The sequence below is a fragment of the Podarcis muralis genome, chromosome 1 (genome assembly GCF_964188315.1).
Source record: "Podarcis muralis chromosome 1, rPodMur119.hap1.1, whole genome shotgun sequence".
NCBI classification, from domain to species: domain Eukaryota; kingdom Metazoa; phylum Chordata; class Lepidosauria; order Squamata; family Lacertidae; genus Podarcis; species Podarcis muralis.
The window spans coordinates 49,917,084-49,929,911 of record NC_135655.1 but is presented as its reverse complement, the minus strand read 5'-3'; the positions used below and the strand labels follow the sequence as shown (position 1 = coordinate 49,929,911).

Below are 12,828 nucleotides of genomic sequence, written 5' to 3'. Positions count from 1 at the left end.
TACAGTATTTATAAACCATTTGATATGAATAATTTCTAAGTGGTGTACATCAAATGTTTAAAAAGAGCTGTACACAGAATACAGACAAGTAAAATCCATCCTACAGACAGAAAGCTACCTTAAAATGCCTGATGAAACATGAAAGTCCTTGTTAAGCACCTGAAGTCTAGCAAGAAGGGGGCCTGTCTAATGTCACTCAGGAAGAAGTTCCACAGGATAGGTCCCACCATACCGAATGCATGGCTTCTGGTAGTTACAAGCCATGCATCTGAACCCTGCAAGGACCACCATTAGAGAGACTCCTCCAGAGATGTCAATGATAGATATGACAGTGATAACAGGGATCAGGCAGCCCTTCAGATATCCTGGACCCAAGTTATTATGGGCTTTGTACATTAACATGAGAACCTTGACCTTGAGTGTTTACAATCCCCCCTCCCCAACTCAGGATAATGCTTCAAGTATCTAAAGTATCTGATGAAATGGACTGTAGTCCATGAAATCTAAAGCCATATTGCCACAATGCACTTCTTAAGGTGCCACAAGGCTGTTGTTTTTGCTGTGAGATGCTAACACGGCTACTACGCCTCTGGGAATTGCCCCATGACAAAATCTTTCCCCAGAGAGAACATCCAATGAAGATTGAAGCAGCATGTTGTGAGAGGAGGACCACACAGCAGTGTTGTTGTTAATAATAGTGCAATCTGAGGCAGGCCTACTCAGAAGTGAGCCCAGTTGAGTTCAGTAGGACATACGTCCAGGTATACAGGGATGGAATTCCAGCCTGAAGCAATGTTGGTTCTCCTCACCTAATATGTCAACAGTAATGTTTCAAAATAGTTTTAATTTTGCAGCCACACTCATGTTGCCTTTTCCTCATTTATCCTTGGTATGAGTGAAGCAGAAGGGGAAGGCAACAATTCTGAAAAGTCTAATTGTATTATTCAGCATAGCCATGCTCTGATGAGGGCTGTCTGGATCATCATGTAGCCAGAGCAAAGACCAACAGGTCCAAGAGCTGAATGTCTCTTTTCAAAAGTCTGCAGATCTCTTGAGAGGTGGAAGGTGACATTTAGAGAATCCTGCTTTGGGGCAAATGGATGGTCAGAAGCATCTTTGGACATCTTTCTGCCTGCGTTCCTATACTTCTCCAGGGGGTTGCCATTTAGGGAGAGCGTGGGGGAATTCCTTCACACTCACACTTACACACACCCTTTGGTGTTTTAGATAAAGTGATTTAAAATAAGTGACAGTGTGGTTTAATGCAGGGATAGGGAATCTGAGGCCCTCCATGTGTTGCTAGACTACAGCTCCCATCATCCTGACAATTGGACATGCTGGCTGGGGCTGATGGGAGTTGGAGGACAACAGTATCTGAAGGGCCACATGAATTCCTAGGAGGCAGGATCTGCCACCCCTGTAGACCTGAGGCGGTTGCCTTACCTTGCCTCATGGGTGGGCTGGCCCTGGCTAAGGGCTCCCAATGTTCCGACTCAGAATAAGGCAGCTCTCTATGTTCCTATGCTTGCCTTGCGTGCGCTGCTATTTGCAACCTGCTATACATTGCCAGTCGAGGAAGAGCACCGAGCAGCAAACCTGCAGCCTTCCAGAGGTTGTTGGACTGCATCTCCCACCAGCTCCAGCCGGCATGGTCAATGGTGGAGGAGCTGCAGGCAACAGCATCTGGAGAGCAGCCATATCCCTATTCCTTTAAGTACAGGGTGGCATTTCGTCCGCTGGGCCCTCCAGCCACTGACAGCAAAGGCTGCCAGCTGCCTTTATCCGTAAACACGCCGGCTTAGCTGGCTGGTGGATTGGTGTGGAATAGTCCGCTGACCTCCCAGCGAAGCTTGGGACAAGGGGTGCTATGTCGATCCCAAACAGGCTCCAAACGATTTCAGACTGTGATACTACTTTTTTTAAGAGGCAGACCCTGTGGGGAATGTAGCAAGGCTTTGGGTTGCGCAGGATCCCTTAAAAAAAAAGTCCATAAATAATCATGCCTATGTTACAACTTCTGTACACCGCCCCGGTATGTTTCTGACGAAGGGCGGTATAAAAAGGTGGAACGAACAAATGATCCTCGCAAGCAAAGCATTCGGCGTGCAGAAGGAGGGGCTTCTTCCCTTGTGTTTTGGGTTCTCATGCACACCACGCCGCCAGGATGTAGAAATCGGAGGGGGCGAAAGGAACACCAGGGGGTGGAGTTGGGGAAAGTTCAGGCATGTGACTCGGAGGCTGCTGCTGCTGCTCTTGCTGACATTACATCACTGCAACTCGCGCGGAGCGGCTCTCGCCAGCCCGAAGTCAACAGCGCGCCGTTGAGCTTCGCGCGCTCGGCGCTGTCTGATCGCTCCCTCGCCCGGTTGCCGTGGGCCTTCCCGGGGGGCCGGAGCTCGCTGCCTGCTCCCGACCTGCCCCTCTTTCTCCCGAGAGGGGGGCTTCTGGTTGCCCTGTCGCCTCCGCTTCCGGGGCTGCCGGCGCGCCTGGAGCTGCTGTTGCTGACGCGGGTAACTTCTTTCTTTACGCGATCGCCCTGGGCAACCGGGGAGTTTGGTGGCGCCCGCTGGAGAGAGCGCATTTTCACCCACCGAGGGGCTTCGGCCGCCGCGTCCCGCCGCTGCTCTGCGCTCCCCTTCGTGGCGGCGCCAAACTCGAGCTACCGGCGTCAAACCACCTGTTGGCGCTCGGGCAGCGTACACACATGCGTCTAGATGCGTGGCGATAAAGAGGGCGCTTGGTGCTTTTCTTCCCCCGGATTGCTGTTTGATTGCAGTGTTACGGAAGCACAAGTAAAGAACTGCTTTACTTGTCCGATTTGCGGAAAGAAACATTTTCAAAAATGGCTTAAAAGAGATAAATGAATGCGCACATTCGGATCCCCCATTTTTGGATGTATATTTAAAAAAAGGGAGGGAGATTGGCTAAAAGGAGTGTAATTTCTCCGCTTTCCAAGACATTTAGGGATGGAACGCTAGCACTAGTGATTGTACAAAACACATGCCTTTGAGTTGCTATACGATTTACACTGCAGTTGGAAAGACATTCACTTACTTGGGAGTAAACCTTTTTTTAACACAGTGGGGCTTCTGAGTAAATTTTCACTCATTCAGGCCCAGGTGGGAGAGAAAGAAGGGTGAACATTGGGTGTTGGAGAGAAAACACTTCTTCAGCAACATCTTATCACATGACATGTGCAGGAAGATGTCTGTTCCCTTGTGGCTTTCGGTCAATGAAAGGGGCATGGCATACAGTGTGCAGGTGCATTTGTCTTCTTGTAGAAGGGCCATAGTGCACAGGTAGAACAGCTGCTTTGCATCCAGAAGGTCCTGGCATAGGGCTGGGAGAGACTCGCTTTCTGAAACCCTGGAGAGTTGCTGCTAGTCAGCATATTGACAGTACTGAGCTAGATGGATCAGTAGTTCAGTCTCAGCATCAGGCAGATTTCTATTTTCCTATACAGTATATAGTAGTCATCACTATTTGCAGTTTAAAAACTTTGACACTCCTTTCACTAGGGAGCTCACAAGACTTGGAGAGATATGCCTTTGTGCGGTCAGCTTCTTGTCTATATGAGCTTTTAGGAGGTTGGTGTGAAAAGCCCCATCAGGAAAAGAGGACACAAATGATTGATGATGGTGTTTTGCCCAGGACCCACCAAAACATGCACCACCATTTGCAAGGCTGGAAATAGAACCACACGGCTTCTGCTTCAGCCTAGGAAACCAGCCGTGAACTCTTTGCTCAGTCGTGATCTCAGTAGGTGGCCTTATCTGTCTATCTCCCTGGAGTTGGAATTGTGTTGCACTTTACTCACCAAGAAATGTCAGAGAAGAAATTAATATTTAAGCGGAGAGGCAAGGTTAAATATGGAAGATTGTAAGATGCAGATATTAACCAGCTATCAATGTGTGGATGCTAGCTGGAGGCCTGGTCTTTGTATTTGAGAGGCTTAAATAGGGGACAATGGCTAGTAGCCATAATGGCTAAAAGGAACTTTCATCTTCAGAGGCAGTATTTCTTAGAATATCAGTGGGGGGCAACAGTAGGGGAAGGCTACTGGACAGGCATAGCCCTAACGTTTGTTGTCTGTGCCCTGGTAACCTCTGGGTTAGATTACTGCAATGAGTTATATGTGGGGCTGCCTTTGAAGACAGTTCAGAAATGGCAGCTGGTGCAGAATTCAGTGGTCAAGTTGCTCACCAGGGGAAGACAATCTGAGCAAAATCTTGTCAAAACTGTATTGGCTACCAATCAGTTTCTGTGATCAAGTGAAAGTGGTGGTTTTGACCTATATAGCCTCAGGACCCCAATACCTCAAGGACTGCCTCTCCCCACATGAAGCGATTTGGATCCTGCATGCTCTTTTCTGTGGGAGGTAAAAAGGGTGACAACATGAGGATGGGACTTTTCAGTGGTGGCTCCTCATTTATGGAATGCTTTCCTCAGGGAGGTATGCCTAGCCCCATCACTATCTGTTTTTACGGGCCTGGTAAAAACATTGTTATTCACCTGGATCACACACACACACACACACACACACACACACACACCACTCTAGGTTATTTTCAATCCATGTTTTATAACTCACTTTTGTAAGTCATTTTGAGTTTCACTTTTCTGGAAAAAAGCAAATAACAGTAACTTGTTTCAGGGTTTCCCAGAGACATTTTGTAGACCACTGTGGGATGCAGGGTATTCTGGACCTTTGGTCTGATCCAGCAGGGTTCTCTTCTTACATTAAGTGGTGACCAACCTTTGTTTGGCATATGTTGTGTACCAAAATCAATTCCATGTACATTATGGTAGCTGACTCTAGTTGACCAAGCTGTGGAACAAGCAGCAGTGCTCTGAATGAACCCAGACACTTGGAGCTCCATAAAACCACCTGTTTATTCAGCACCCAGAGTAACATAGAATTGTAGAGTTGGAAGGGATCCGAAGGGTAATCTAGTCCAACCCCCTACAATGCAGGAATCTCAACTAGATCATACATGACAGATGGCCATCCAACCTCTGCTTTAAATCCTCCATTGAAGGAGAGTCCACCACCTCCTTCCTTGTAACTTGAAGCCACTGGTTTGGGTCCTAGCATCTGGAGCAGGAGAAAGCAAGCTTGCTCCATCCTCCATGTGACTGCACTTTAGATATTTGTAGATGGCTCTTATATCTCCTCTCAGGCCAAAAATACGCAGCTCCCTCAACCGTTCTTCATAAGGCTAGATTTCCAGACATCTGATCATCTTGGTCACCCTCTGCACACGTTTCAGCTTGTTAATAGCCTTCTTAAATTGTGGTGCCCACAATCCATCCTGATATTCTTGCACCAGACAAACTGATGTTAGACGATGTCTGGTCTTCATTGAGCATTCATTCTGATTTGTTTGTGAGAAGATTTTATGACAATGAATATTCATCCTGCATTCATTTTGAGTTGCTTGCAGAGTGATTAAATGTCTTCCCATTAATCCTACACTTTTTTAGTGCATTTCCCCATCTTTGCATTTCCCACTCATTTTACTGACTGCAAAAGTCTGTTGTTGTTCTTAAAGTAGATTTGTTGCACCAGAGCACTTTAAATCAACTTTAGTTGCGCAAACCTAATTTTCCAGTATGCAATTAGTTTCCTCCCATAAACTAGGTTATCTGACGTGCATTTGATGGGAATTTGAGAAAAGCCTCCTCAGGGGCTGTAGCCAGACTTTGGAACTCCTTACCAAGGAAGTGTCACTTATCTATTTATCTTGTTAGTGGCCTTCCACCAGCAGGCAACCCCCTTTTCATTTAAACAGACATTTTGTTTTATCTCCAGCTCTTTGTTTAACCTGTATTTTGATTGTGTTTCAGCTGGCTATTTTTTTTTTTAATACCCTCATTTGGTGACAAACAGTGGGAAAGGGATTTTGCTTTCATACCACACTTGTCTGCTTCTCAGCATCAGGCTGACCACTGCTAGAACCCTGGACCTGATGGACCTTTGGTCTGATCCAGCCCTTCCTAAGTTAGTTCTCCCTTCCATTTAGTAGATCCGTGTGTTGGGCAAATCTGTACTTTATGCAACAGGGGTAAGAGCTGCTGGCCTGCAAGCCAGATATGGCCTACGGGAGCTTCCCTATCTGACCTGTGCAGTAATTAGACTTTAAAAAGGGTTTCCATTAGTGCCAATGGAAGCTATTTTTAAGCCCAATTGCTGCTCAGTGGGAAATTTTTGGTTTGTGAGGGTTGCAGCTGGAGGCAGGAGAGTTAACCCTTCCCCTGTGTACTTCCCCTATGCCCTCATTGAAAATTGTTGTCCTATCCCACAGCAGTTATACTTGAAAACCTGCTTCTAGGTTTTCCTAACCCTGTGGCTGACTTTGTATCAGAGATACTGTAGATGTCTTTAGGAGATGGCCTGAGGGTGCTGAACCTGGGTGTTTTGTACTGGGCCCCAGATCTCCTGCCCCTCTTCTCAAACTGTTTTAATACCTTTGCTTACAAAGCACAGTGCCATTCCAGCCTCCACCATCTTAACTTGCATCTGTACATACAATTCAACATACAGTATATAAATATGTGTTGGGGCCTGTGAATCTTTTTATTACCTAGCAAAGTATGTTGCTATACAGCAGGGATGGGGGACCTATGGTCCTGCAATTACTGCTGAACTTCAACTCCCGTCAGCCCCAGCCAGCATTCCCTGGGATGGTAGGAATTGTAGTTCAACAACGTCTGGAGGTCACAGGTTCCCATCCCTACTGCACAGAGGCAGCCACAGGGTTAGGAATGCCTGGAAACAGGACAACTCTGTTTTTGTCTTTGGGTCCTCCTGTGATTTTGAGCTGTCTTCCTTCCTCTCCACCAACTTTCCTGTAGCTCCTGGGTGTTATTACTACTCCTTTCCAGCTGGAAATGGGCAGATGTGTCTTGTAATTCTTAAACAACAGCAGGATGCCATTTCAATCCACTCTTCTTTCTATCTTAAGGTTCATTCAGGTATTTTCTTTTCTGATTGCCTAGCAGTTCTGTGACACTCATCCTCCACACGTACAGCCCCCAGTTTGTTCACATCCTTCTCCCTCACCTCCACTTTTCTTGGGTCCCTTTTTGCTACCTCCAGGCTCTCATGGAGGTAGAAGGCCCTCCAGGGCCTTCTGGGTAGTGGGGCCCTCCCTGTGGAACAGGGGTATAAATAATAAAATGATGATGATGATGTTTAATCCTGTCTTTAGACTGGTGTGACTATTGCAGCCATTCTAATTAGGCAGACCAGTAATTTTGTGTGTGTGTGTGTGTGTGTGTGTGTGTGTGTGTGTTTGTTTCTATTCCTTGGTCCAGACGGCATGGAGCAGTCAGCTGAGGACCCCAGTGTCCATCCTCCATAGGAAAAGCTGCTAGTTGTAGCAAGATAACTAATATGGAAGACCCATTCCCAAATTTAAAGTAATGTCTTGTGGAAGAGAGGAGATACTCTTGCTAGGCCTTGAAACCTCCCCTGCTGGATCCTTCCAGCACTGGATCTCTCTTTTATGTTTGAATGAGCGGCCAACTCAAGTGTGCTGTTCCTCGCATGGTAGACGCTTCTGATCACTTCAGAATGAAGAATACTTCTCCCCACACATGCAGGCTTTCATATCCCTGGATACTGTCAAATTAGCAGGTTCCCCATTTGTACATCCTGTCTATATATTATTAAAGTATGTAGAACACCGTGAGCTTTGTTTCTGCAATTTTAAAAACGTAGTATTTAAAAATAAATCATATGACTCAGGGCTTTGTCCAGAGGCAAGGGCTTAAGCCTACCTCCAAAGTGTGTGTGTGTGTGTGTAGGGGGGACAACATTTGAGGGGAGGGGAGGGTAACAGCGGGGGGGGGGGATATATTCTGCTAGAGCCCACATAGCAGACAGATCACACAAACAGGTCTAGATTTCAAAGGGGAGTCCCATCTTAGTAAGATGCACTTGACACTTCTTAAGTCTTAATTATCCAGTTTAAGTGGAAGGGGATGATATATCCTTCCATTGTTTATTATTCTCATGTTTCCTTCATCCACATGCGGCTTTCAGTGTTATGAGGCGTGCAGGACATAAAGGAAAAACTTAGCACATGATATTTCTATCTTTTGTGAAAGCAACACAATAATGTGGTTATTTTAGTTTCCATTTTATTATACTAGAGATGAGCAACCTGTGGCTTTCCAGATGTTTTGAGGCAACAGCTCCCATTATACCTGACCATTGGGCCTGCTGGTTGGACTGATGAGAGTCCAACAACATATGGAGGGCTACTTGTCCCCCATCTCTATGGCTGCTGCAATGCAACAGACAGTGTTTTACACCAGCAAGGGCTGGTGATCACCTACGGAAGCTTTGAAAAGAAGTTGTTTTAAGCTGCCTTGGCAAGTTGCTGGATGAAGTAGGTAAAGCCTTATCAGACACGAGACATCAGGAAGGGCAGGGCATTGGGAGAAGCAGAGCCAGCGCTCCAAGTAATTGAAGCCATCCTGGAGAATTTCAAGGCTCTTGTTTCTCATCTGGTGGGTGTGCCTTGAGTGCAGCCCTGTCACTGGCTGGCTTGGAGCCAAGGACACTTCAGCTTGACTTGCGGGACTGTTTTCTAGCCGGCAGTTTGTTGTGATGTCAGATGTTGTGAGAAGGGAACGCAACTTGGCCGGGCAAAGTCTGCAGAAAGTTCGTCTTCACATTTGGCCTTGTGCCACTGGCAATTAGGACTATGCACATTCCCTGGCTCACAGATGGGCTTCTCCCACTTTCTAGCCATCATTCTCCTTATACCTAATATGGAACTTTTAAAGTTCTCATATTTTTGTTCCTTCGCCCCCGCCTCCTCCACTAACTTCTCTTATGGAATTCAGCAGCCGGGCTAGTTTTCTTCCCATGTCCCTCTCTTCAGTGTTCAGTCAGTAGACCAAATGGGCAGCCCCATGTAGAGTGCATTGTAGTAATCTCCCTGGAAGCATCTAGGGCAAGGCTGGTTTGCGTGGTGCTTCCCAAACACCCAACAATCAGCTGGGTGGGACATGGTGTGCAATGTGCTTTGTAAGCTCTATGCTTGGCACTTCCCAAGTGCCAAGCTTAGGGCTTGCAAAGTCCTTTGCACAGTTCTTTCCAAGTGCCCGACAACCACCTGATTGGAGACACTCATAATTGGCAATGCCTGCAAAGCCCCTTTGGGCCAGACCCCACTGCTTCCTGCCCCACACCTGTTGTCACATATGACTGGCTCAGAGCCACGGCTTGCCCGGAATGGCCTCACAGGCCAAAAAGGGAATGCTGGCAGTCCAAATCTGTGAGCTGGAGGTCCCCCACACCTGCACAACATCATTAATCATCCACTCTACTCAATTCATTGCAGGTGGGCCCTGATCCAATAAATACAAGCAGAACCATACTGTAGCAAACACCCGGTCTCCCACACACCAGTCCTATATAGATGCATATTGTGGGCAGCAGCCCTATACCCACCCAGGCTGCCCTCCACCCTGTTTAAGCTCTTGCATGTCCCCATGTATACAGAACATAAGCTCACCACACAGGAAGAACTCACTCACTCACTCACTCACATGTAGTCTTTCTCTCACACACAGATACACTCACCCCACACTCATCCCTATTACTGTGCTGGGCTTGAGGGAGGAGTTTAAGCCTCTCTTGCCATCCCAGGGTTGCGGTGGGTGAATTCTCCATCGCAGCACTTGCTGGATTTCCCCTGTGCTGGGCTTGTTGGAGAGATTTAAACTGGCTCCAGGACCAGATTGAATATATACCTCTCGGGATCAGAGCTTTTGCACCCGCTTGTGGGCTTTCCCCCAACATCTGGTTAGCCATTGCAAGAACAGAATGCAGGACTTTTGAGGCCTTTGCTCTGATCCAGAAGGTTTTTAACAGTTACAGGTTGTCCCAGGGCAAATGGTACAAGAGTGCACTGATGGCAGAACAGCTGAGTTCACATGGATCAGCGTTGAGGCTTGCTTCTAGCTTTTTCCACAGCCCGGCGTTTTCTCTGACTTATTATTTCCCCGACTATTGGCTGTCCTTGTCAACGTGCCTCAAGCTGCTTTGTGGAGGATGGGAGGAGGTAGGGACCATTCTTGGGTGTCCCACCCCACACCCCTGCTTTTCTCTCAAGGGAAGAGCACTAATGTGATTTTTCCTGTTTGAATCCCTTGACAAAGTTGTCAAAGTCATGATTGCATTTCCTGCTGTCCGTCCAAAGGTCAGCGCTGATAGTGGAGTCAGACCTGGCTCTGAGCTGAGCCAAGAACCTAAGGTTACTACAGTTCACTTTCAAAAGTGCAGACCCTCCTCTTCTCTCTCTGGGCCCCCTTAGCTACCTAAGCAGCGAATGAGCTTTGTCAACCAGATGAAGGGAAACATCCATCTGTGTGAGCTTTTGTGACTTTGTCTTTCATGGTTTTGGAGTGGGAGAGGCGTCTTGTATCCTAATTGTGGGAGTAAAGGGTGGAGCAGAGAAAGGGAAATGGAAACAGTCTGCAGAAGACACTTAAGTTACACAACTAATTTGACAATAAGATATTCTTAAATTTCCAGAGTTGTAGTTGTGGTTATGTTTCATAAGGCTCTTAATTTTAAGATATTTTTGAAACTGAAACAAATACTGAACTGGTGAGCTTTTATAAAAATAGCAACATCCTCATTTGTTAATTTATTGAAGTACTTTTTCTGAAGCAGCTGATTTCCCCTGATTTAAGCTTATACTTCCCTGCTTTTAAACGGTGTCTTTATGGCAAGCCTTTTCTCCTTCTCCCTTTTGGTAGCTGTTAAAAGAGTCTTGCTGGGTTAAACCAGAGACCCATATGGTCCAGCATTTTCTTTCTGACAGAGACCAGTTAACTGCCTCTGGAAAGCTCACAAGCAAGACATTAAGACAGCATTCCTATTTTGATCTTTTATCCCCATGTCTAATATTCAGAGGTATGCTGTCCTTGAATATGGAAGCTGGAGTTAGCTATGATTAATAGCTGCTCACAGGTATATCTTCTATAAACAGAGAGCCGTACATTGTACTACTTTCCTGCCCTGTGCTTCAAGCTCTTAAAGTCCTTGTGCTTTGTATTATAGTTGATTGAAGTGGCTGGGCTACAACGCCTTCTCCTGCCAGTAGCCCCTGCCAGACTGTGCCAGGAGACGCAGGAAGAGGCCTCCAAGCCTGTGACTGGGGCTGATCCATGCTCCACTGTGCCACAACCCTTTTCTGCAAGTTGTCGCTGGAGCTGTGACATGCATGCATGCAGAAATGTTATTATTGTTGTTATAATTTATTATACCCATTGGTCACTTTATAAAAGCAAAGGTCTCAAAAATGATTTAACAAGATAAAATGTGTAGAAATGAAAACAAACACCGGGGGGGAAAATGTAAGATACAAAATGTCCATCCTAAAATTCATTCTTCTGTCATGGGTGCATCCAGGTCTTGGAGACCAGCCAGCCAGAAGCAATCTGCCCAGGCTATGGCAGTTTTCTAGAGGGCATTCCCTTAAACCCAGCAAGAAAATAACATAAAAGGGCCCAAGAGTTGGGTGGAAGTGGTATTTAGCAAGGGTGGGGAACCTCAAACCCAGAGGCCACATGTGACCCTCCAAGTCTCCCTGTCTGGTCCTTGCTCTCCTGCAACTCTCCTCTCCTAGAACATGCCGGTTACTGGCCCTGCTTTTAGCTCTCCTTAAATGTTTTTGCCTGGTGGGAATGTGTCCTTGAAGCCTGATAATATCACTTCCTTGCCTGGATGGAGGATAGAGAGGCGTGCGTCTTAGTGTTCGCAGAAACTAGCTTTCTGTACAGAGGTAAGATTTACCCCAGTTGCTCCACCCTCTTTTGCCTGTGGCCCCACCCACTACTGCCATGTGGCCCCAGGAAGGTTTCCCACAAGGGAGTGTGGTTCTGGGGCTGAAGAAGGTTCCCAGCCCCTGGTGTATGGGGTTTTGCAGTATTAAGGGCAGTGGAAGCAGAAGGCTTGGAGGACACATAGAGATGGAGGGAAAGCAATGTGGAGAGGGGACATAGGGGTCCTGCAGTGTCAGGAAGAAGGTCTAAAGGGTCTAGCCAGCTAAATATTGTGGATGTCTGGCCTCCCAGGGATCTCTGGTAGTTGTGGAGCAGGAAGAGTTTTGGTGACAGGTGCAGCTGTTCCTGACCCTTGTGACACCTCAGGAAGACACTTCTGCTGCTGCATGTGACCCTGTCTTACAAACATTAAAAGCACTTAGAACCCCCTTTAGGTCAGGAATAACAATGTTGACTGAAGTTGGGTGATGAAGCCAGTATCTTGCCCTCAGACGAGCTTACAGTTGGAGCCTGTGCAACAAAATAAGAGGCAGTCAAGCTCACGTGCCGGCAGTTGTGGTTGTGCCACATTTTGGCTCCTGAGGTGGATCACAAAATAGCTCCCACCTCCCAGCCAAGGAAGAAGCAGTGAATGAAGATCTATATCAGGAACAAGCAGCGAAGAAATATCTGCATCGGGATCTGTCGCTCCCATGGATCCTGCCGCCTGAGGCAGTTGCCTCACCTTGCCTCTGCAGGCAAGTAAGCCATCCACCACCAGCACTGGCTGTGATTCAGGGAACTCCTGTCTGAGAAACAGCCAGAAAGATTACGTAAGAACAATCCCTTCTTTTCCCTCTCTTTCTGTCCATTGGAGGACTAAGTAAATCCTGCAGGCAGAGAGGGGAGGAAATACTGTCTGTTCTAGGATCTGTTTGTGACTGTGTACACATAATACCGTTAAAGCACCTGTGAAACACATTTCCCTCCTCAGAAAATTCTGGGTACTGTAGTTTGTTAAGGGTTGCTGGGACATGGAGC

At 46.9% G+C, this 12,828-nt stretch overlaps 1 protein-coding gene across 3 annotated transcripts in view; it reads left to right on the top strand.

The window, feature by feature from the left end:
- The first annotated feature begins 2,214 nt into the window (after positions 1-2,214).
- The window catches only part of NR1H3 (nuclear receptor subfamily 1 group H member 3), a 34,148-nt gene continuing 23,534 nt past the window's right edge, over positions 2,215-12,828 (top strand). For 2 of the 3 annotated variants that reach the window (XM_077928504.1, XM_077928510.1), the window contains exon 1: positions 2,217-2,510. The gene's annotated coding sequence lies outside the window, so the exon portion shown is untranslated. Of the gene's footprint in view, positions 2,511-12,828 lie in introns of all 3 variants that reach the window. The other variant, XM_077928518.1, reaches the window with a different exon arrangement.